Raw genomic sequence first — 8,967 nt, forward strand, 5'->3', positions numbered from 1 at the left:
TTTGAATCACATCAACCACTAGATTAGCTTAGCCTATGTCATTATCAAATGAATGCATTAAATTAAAATAAGAAAATTACTCTACATTTTATGAATCTGAATTCAACGAAATGAATCTAAAACAACACCTCAAATTTTAATGTAAATGGTCAAATGAATTAATACGTGTGATTGAAGGTATGATAATTTCTTAAATGGTGGGGCATTGTAAATTTCGTTTGTCGAATCCTCAAACGGGGCGTACATATATATACTTCGTCTCTGCGAGTGATAATAAGTAACAATGTAACTTCCTGTTATTATAATTATATATGAGCATAGTATAATTAATTCGTGGTCGTGTGCTCTAGAATCAAATGTTTATAATTCTATATGAATATAGTATAATTAACTCGCGTTCACACTCTAGATCTCAACAATCTTTGAACTAGGAGCAGATCCAACATGAAATTTTATTTATTACTAGACGGAACCCCTTTGCCTTTTATTGCAGGGGCCGAACTTACAATTCCCATTTGGTGATCAGTTTATTTAATAGATAGGTATAATAAGTTATAAAAGTAGAGAGACTTATTGCTTAACTGGAAGCAGCATACTTAGCCTTGTAGTCACTCCAAAGCTGATCAACAGATTTGCCAGTGAGGTCATTAAAGAACCCCAAGTCCCATCCGGACGCCATTTTAGCATTTATGTCGGCAACAAATCCAGAGCTAATACTATCACAATACTGCAAGAAAAGGGCAGTAACATCATAACCCTGGTCCCATTTGTCTCCACCACCGGGCTTAACCCAATGGGAAGGAGCCAAGCCTGCAGTGAGACGCACATAGTCTGCAATGCCTTCAATAAGCCCACCGGGGCTTTTCCCTGGCCGTTCCGCTGCCACACGTGTGTCATTTCGTGGTACAAAACTCCCCTAATTTCTGCCTTCACGTCCCCTCCGTAGTTGCCCACATAATCTGCACTCAGATGAATTTCGTCAGCACTTGTATATGCAACGCCGTCCATGCTTTCGACGATGAGAGCAACCCTGTCCACATTCTTCCTATCTGCAGCCGATTGCTGGTGAAAGGTGTTTCAAATAAATCTAGTGGAGGAGTCCATAATTTCAAAGGCTCCGCTCTGGCCGATCTCTTGATCGAATCTGTTACCGCCGGAGGTTCCTTGAGCGTGATTAGAAAATACGAAAACCAGCGCTTCACTGGTTTGGAGTGTTAATATCATCAGGGCTACCAATCCCAGCACTGCAGAAGAGCCAGCGGCCATTTTTGCGCTAAGATTTTCCAACACAACAAAAAATTGGTCGCACGCTAAACAAACAATTGTTAAGCTTAACTTTGTTATGGAAAATGAATGGTGTGGCGGGTATTCATGAGGGTGCATGCCGCGTGAGTTTTAGGATTGAATCAGAGCATTCCGTCCAACTTAGCAGGTAGAATGCCCAGTCAATTGTGCGTTTTGTACACTTGATACTATTTTATTTTATTTTTGTTCAAATCTTTGAACTGACCATCTTATTTTGCGGGACGGTATATTTTCTTAAGATTAAAGAGAATAAGCTTAATTTCATTGATAGAGAAAATGAGAAATCTTATCTTGCTACCCTAGAAAGGAAGAGTGTGAGTGGCATGTGAGTACAATAAGTCGATATGGGTTTCAACTTTCATATATTTATGGCTAACTCATATTTTGAATCAGAATGCAGTCATTTATTAATCAGACGATTTTTGGGAAGTTAGTAAGGATTCCGCGGTTCCACCTCATTCTCAATGTATTTAGCGAAAAAGTAAATTGTAGAATTTTTCGACTGAAAGTAAATGGCTGTTTTTTAATGGTTAATGTACTGGTCATTTAGATAACACCCCTGACTCCGGAAGACAAATTTATTACCTATTTAAGTAGTGATCCGAGTCCTCAAATGAATAGGGAATGTATTGATTGTTTTGAGGCGTTATATAGTACAGGGGGCTTTTATTTCTTAAGATCTACTCTTTATGTCTTTTGTCTGTGCACATTTTCTCCACGTCAAAGTCTTCTAGATGAACGCATTTTGAGATAGTAATTTATTCTATTTTATTTTGATGATTGACTTCTATAATAGCTTTTCATTGAGGCGCAAGTTTTTTTATTATAGGTCTGCTGGCTTCTACTTGGAAAAGACGTTTGTAGATTTTGAGTCAAACAAAACATTGTTATGGGTTGGAAGCTATTTTAAATTTTTTGAGTGAGAATTGAGAATTTTAAGAAGTTTTGAATAATTACGATTAAGATGTTTTACAAGTTTTAGAACAATAAATAATGTTAAAATCTTATTCTAAAGTTTAGAAGAAGTGACATTTTTAATAGGTTTTCTTTTTGTCTAATTGATTTTTTAATAAAAAAATTATAGTTGAAAGGAGAAATTCTTTACTGTAATCTAAAGGAAATTTTTTAAATTTGAGAACTAAAAAGTAAGAGATTTTATTTTCTCAATTAAAATTCTAATTTATATTATAACAACTTTTTCTTCATCTTATTAGATTTCCCACTCTATGGAAATAGATTTAAAGATATACTATATGCAAAAAATTCCTTAAATTTACCTCATTCACAATACATTGCAAGTAAGTTGTTTAAGAAGAGTATTGTATAGTAACACCTCTTATATGTAAATATAATGTTATGTCTTTGAAATTATTGATAGGGAAAATGATATTGCCCATTAAAGAGAAATAGAATATGCCCTTCAAAATATATCTAGTAAGTTAAATTTAACATAATCTCGACTCTTAAGATATATGAGTTGAATTTGATTAACACTATAAAAGTAAATTAACATAAATTAAAATTGAATATGTGAAACAAAAATGAATGGAATGAAATTTAATGTAATCTCGACTCTTAAGATATATGAGTTGAATTTGATTAAATCTCTATAAAACTAAATTAACAGAGATTAAAATTAAATATGTGAAACAAACATGAATGGGATGAAATTAGGGTTGTGATGGAAATACGGTTGTAAACCTTTAACCAATAGAAATTGAAATTTATTTTGCAATACATATGAAAAAGAGCTATAATTGAGAATATGAAATTTGACTATTAATCAAAAGGCTAAGATGAGAAAACTTTAAAATATTAGAGAATGTGATAGGTTCATAATAATGATCCCATATTCCTAGTGTCATGATCTTATCTAAATTTTACAATGCTACCATTAACAATAAGTTTGGGGCTCAAGAGAGGGGCGAGTTGAGGCGAGAACTAGTCCTAGAGATGGACCAAACCACTCAAAAGCTAGATCCATCAGGTGATCCCAGGCCTCAGAGTCAAGAGATGTGAAATTTGAATCTATGTGAGATCTACTTGAATAAAGGGATCAATAGTTTCTTGAATATTATTTCCAATATAAATATTATTGACTATTGACTATTATATTTAGAATATGATAATCTATAAGTTTTGTCAAGATGTAAACAATAATTGTATAGTGTGAGGGATTGAGTTCTCACCTTTGGGTCTTTCTTGAATTCATAGATTTGTCTATCCAAAATGAAAAAATGATCTCTTTACTTGTATATTATTACAATCTAGTTTATCAAGGTTGCCTATCTCTTCTATACTATATGGACTACAGGTATTCAAAATAATTTTTGATGACTATTAATATGTCCCTAGGGGATATGTTATCCTATATAAAATCTAATAAAAAGTAAGTGAAACATCAAATACATCAAATTTAAATCATAAAAATTATTTGAGATGAATGTTAATATACGTAAATCTAAAAACCAAAATATGACTATACCATTTTAAATAAGATACAAGTTTATGCAACCCACCGAAATAATGACTTGATCAATTTAAAATAGAGTGATTGAGTGTGAGAGGTCCTTTACATTCTTTATATGTACAAAATATTATTAATAAAACTAGCATGTCAAATTTGAAACCAAGATATAGATTAAAACAAATTTCTAGTTGTTTGCATTTATAGTGAGACCCAAAGGGCATCATTTTGAAGTTTATCTGCATGGGTTAAGTTTATGTTTATATAGTAAGCTTTTTGATCACTAAATGTATCAAATATAATTTTATTGAGAGTCAAAAACCAAAAAATTAGGGTCTATAAAATTTGTTTTGGGTATTTTGATCCCTATATAGGTGACCAATAGATTAAGAAACAAGCATAAGACAAATTATTAAAAAATTAACATTTCTTGGAAAATCTATCCAACAATGTGTATAGAAGTAAATTTTATAGTATTCATTCACAAGATCACACAATAATCATAGATTGATAATGAAAACCCTATCAAGAAAAAATGAACTACCAAAAAAAACTTTTATTGTTATGTTATTCAAGATCAACAAGGATTCAATACATGGGGCGGCCAACGGTAATCCTAGGCCAGCTGGGTGTAGGAGAGTGATTAGGGATGAGAATGGTAGGTTCATATCAGTGATGGCATTCCCCATGGGTAACCAAACCAACCACCTTGTTGAAGCCATTGGGGCCTATCGGGTCTTATTGCTTGCTCGTCAAATTAAATGCAAAAAAAATTTAGATTGAAGGGGAGTCGAACAACATTGTCTAGTGCCTCAAAGGTAATAATAAGGGCTCATTACCTATAGAGGGATGGATCAATTTATCAAAAGATATTATTCTTTCTTTTGATGAATGTTCTATCTCCCATTCTTATAGAGAGTCCAACACGGTAGTTGATTTCTTTGCCAACAAGGGGGTGACAACTAAGAGGGGGATGACATGGATTACTGAAGACAACCTAGAGATTAAACTAAATAAGTTGCATTTCATTGATGGAGAAAATGAGAAATCTTATCGTGCTACCCTAGAAAGGAAGAGTGTGAGTGTTTACAAACTTCATTGTCATTTGAAATAGCTGGTGACTCAGTCTCTTTTGAGTGACATGTGAGTAGAATAAGTCTTTATGTCTTTGTCTTTGTCTCTATCTCAATTGTTCTCTCTCCTTCGCATCATCTTTAAAATATTAATTTATTTTATTATATTTTGATCATAGACTACTATGATAGCTTTTCCAAGTAATCCCTATATAGTCTTCTTGAGGCACAAGTTTTTTAATTATAGGTCTATTGCCTTCTACTTGGAAGAGAATCTCCATAAATCAATTTGTCAATACGCTTGTATACTTTGAGCCAAACAAAACATTGTTATGGGTTGAGAGCTGTTTTAAATTTTATGAGTGCGCATTGAGAATTTTTAGAAGTTTTGAACAATTACAGTTAGGATGTTTAGAAGTTTTAGGAAAAAAAAATAGTATTTAAATTTAATTTCAAAGTTTAGAGGAAGTTTATATTTTGTAGAGTTCTTTTTAGGTCTAATTCATTTTTTAATTAAAAAAATTAGTTGAAAGGAGAAGTTATTTACTCTTTATAAAGGAAATTTTAAAAATTTGAGAACTAAAGAGTAAGTGATTTTATTTTTTCTATTAGAATTCAAATTTATACTATAAAAACTTTTTGTTCATTTTATTATACCTCCCACTCTATGGAAATAGATTTAGAAATATGCTTTAAGGAATCAAATTCCTTAAAATTACCTCAATCACAAGACATTACAAGTAAGTTGTTTAAAAAGAATATTGTATAGCAACACCTCTTATATGTGAATATAGTGTTATGCTTTTCAAATTATTATTGGGGAAAATGATATTACCCATTAAAGAGAAATAGAATACACCCTTCAAAATATATCTAGTAAGTTAAACTTAATGTGATCTTGACTCTTTAGATATATGAGTTGAATTTGATTAAAGCTATTAAAGTTAGTTTACATGAATTAAAATTGAATATGTAAAAAAAAAATTAACAGGATGGATATAGAACTGTAATGAAAATAGGGTTGCAAACCTTTAACCAATAGAAATTAAAATTTATTTAATAATACATACAAAAAAGGGCTATAATTGACAATATGAAATTTGACTATTAATGAAAAGGATAAGATGAGTAAACTTCAAAATATTAGAGCATGGGATAGGTTCATGATAATGATCCCATATTCCTAGTGTCATGATCTTATCTAAATTTTACAATAATATCTAGAGAAGAGATTGATCCTTAATTTTTTGCTTGTTGCACAAGCGCTGAAATTCAAGAAAAAAAACTCAATCAAGCCTTGAGACAAAATTAATAATAAAAATAAGAGATATGTGGGTGGAAATGGATACTAATTACTGTGGTGCCTAGGTAATGTCACTATGTCAATTCTTAATTTAAAGAATGTTTATCACTCCAAGTGATCTTTATGTAACTTTCTTAGAGATCATAACTTGAATGTGTATTAAAATTGAATTTTTATGAATATTTATTCAATCGGTGACTAGTAATGCTTGATAAAGGATGGTAATGACTTGTTTACTTACAACCTTCACTAGAAACCCTAGCTTTGTCATTCTTGTAGACACCTAAAATTGTCTTGGCTTAGTTAAATAAATATTTTATTTATTTAATTATTTTATCCTAATCCTCTATTAATTAAATATATTTTTATTTAATTAATTAATTCATCAAGCCTCGTCTAGCCTTTCCTTATTTAAATAAATAGTTTTATTTTTAAATTATTCTTTCCATAAATTAAATAAATATTTTATTTATTTAATTGGTCCCACTTATTCTATTAATTAAATTAATCTTTATTTATTTAATTAATCTATATATTTTTCCTCTTCATGACACTTGTCATTCACCTCTCAATTTACCTTTAACCACCTCCTTTATATTTTACCATTTTCTTTACCTACCCTTTAATCCTACATGACCATTTATCCCTCCAGCTCTTAATCCTAGCCCTCCATTTCTAGGGTACTCTATAAAAGAGGATACTTTCACCCTTATCAACACCTACCTAATAAATCAATAAATGCATCAATGTTCGTGCAACTTTCATAGTGATCAATCACTCAAGGGTCTATGCAACCACAATCTATTCTTTGTGGAGCTCTTGTGCACAATACAAAATTTGAGAGGAACCATATCAAACAAGATCAATGGAGATAGGAAAAAATGGAGATCAAACCCTACTAGGCATGTGAATGGTATAATATTTCTATTTTGATGTTTTGCATTTTTTAGGTTCTTCATTTGTGTGTAGTGGATTTAATTGCAAAACTAAGGTTTTGATATGGTTGGATCTTTGTTGGTTTTACATTAGTTTGGAATCCCAATTTCATCATATAAAATTCTCCCTCACTATAAAAAAGAGTTATCCAAATACTAATGATAATTATAGAAAGGGTTAGCCACCTACTAATGATTAGGAAAAAAAATTGCACAATCCTGATATATTTTCTATTGCCATACAAAGTGATTGAGATATAAATCAAGATTAAAAGTAGTACTTACTAGTAACATTTTAGAAAGGAATGTGACATTGAAATTTTATAAATCTAAGTTACAATGAGTGAAAATAATAGAGATAGGTTTTCAGGAGAAGACAAAATTGTAGAGGGTTATTTCTTTTTACGTTGATAGGAAAAAGTGTTATTGCAGGTGTTGTTGATATATTACATTAGAAAAGAGTTCTACTTTTAGTTTACATTAGTTATGGTTTATTTTTGTAATTGCTAATCAGTTTCCAACTATATTTCTTATTTAAAAGTATCCATTTTGAATTAATATGATCAATTTTTTCTTCTACTTATCTTGCTCTTTCATTTTCTATCATAGAAATGATGAAAAATTTGGCCTATACATATATGACAATTTTTAAATCGTCAATCTTGTATTATAATGTGTGGTGAAAATAAAGCCCTCCTAAGGATCACACTTATAGTGGCATAGGATGATCTCTTGCAAAGAAGACTTGTAGGCTGATCATATGTGCACATGAAAAGAAAGTTATATATTAGTGCATGAATATGACCTATGATGGCAAGCCATCTAACACCACGCAGACAAGAAAAACCTTTTGACAAGGCACAAACCCTATTACAAAGGGAACAACCAAGTTACCCAAGAGGTAACAAAGATAGGACTGAGCAGAATTAAAAATAACCTTAGCCAACTTTACATCTTTCTTCCTTCTTTGTACTACTATCCAAATAAATTTATCATCAACATTTAAAGAACCAACTGAATGAGATGGTGAAACCTCTTAAACAACCCCAATTAAGGAAGAATAAGGTGTTCTAACAAGAATATAGTGATATAGAAAAACATCATTAGGGATAACTTTATTAGAAGAAATAATAGTAGAATCCTTAATCCCATTATGAACCTTAATATTTTTAAGATTTGGCTATGAAGGTATCCACCCAAGATTTAGAGGCCCAATGGAAATCACAATTACAAGAGAGAAATGATGTAACAACAATAAAATTATGTCCTATCAATGATACAATAGAATCAATCAACTCTAGATTGAATTGGAATGAATATTACATAGAAGACTACTTTATTATATAGAAAAGATAAGAAAATAGGAGTGCATAAGATTATGACAAGTGTTGTAATCTTAGGACATGGTAACCAAATTGAAAAGCTGTCATCCCACATAAACTGGAAAAGTGATAGTGTGGTAACACCACTAAAGGTGGATCACCCACCTAAGGTGGCAAAGTGAAACCATGAAATGTGGATGTGAAAATGTGAGTAAAGCACTAATGAAGAGACCACATAAAGTGAATATGATAACATGATAAGTCCACCTAAAGTGGAGATGCTTCTAAAAGATCTTATATGGTCCCTGAGTAAGCTTAAATGAATCATAATTATGACAAAGGTGAGGAATAAGCAAGGTAGAACACTTCAGGAGAATGCACACAAAAGAAAAAAATGAAAAATAGATTTCGAATACTAGGCTATATTTGCTACTCATGTAAAAATACAATGCAATCTCTCACAATTGGAAAAAAGGAGAAAACCCAGAGGGACAAAACTCCTTTGTAAAAGAGAAAAATATTAAAGAAATCTCAAAGAAGAATAAAAAAGATAAAAGCCAAT

General features: G+C 31.0%; 1 pseudogene; it reads right to left on the reverse strand.

Annotated features, from left to right (window-relative positions):
- Nucleotides 1–436: 436 nt before the first annotated feature.
- LOC131072683 (uncharacterized) lies at nucleotides 437–1,325 on the reverse strand (annotated as a pseudogene).
- Nucleotides 1,326–8,967: the final 7,642 nt, after the last annotated feature.

The sequence above is a fragment of the Cryptomeria japonica genome, chromosome 5, assembly GCF_030272615.1.
Source record: "Cryptomeria japonica chromosome 5, Sugi_1.0, whole genome shotgun sequence".
NCBI classification, from domain to species: Eukaryota; Viridiplantae; Streptophyta; class Pinopsida; order Cupressales; family Cupressaceae; genus Cryptomeria; species Cryptomeria japonica.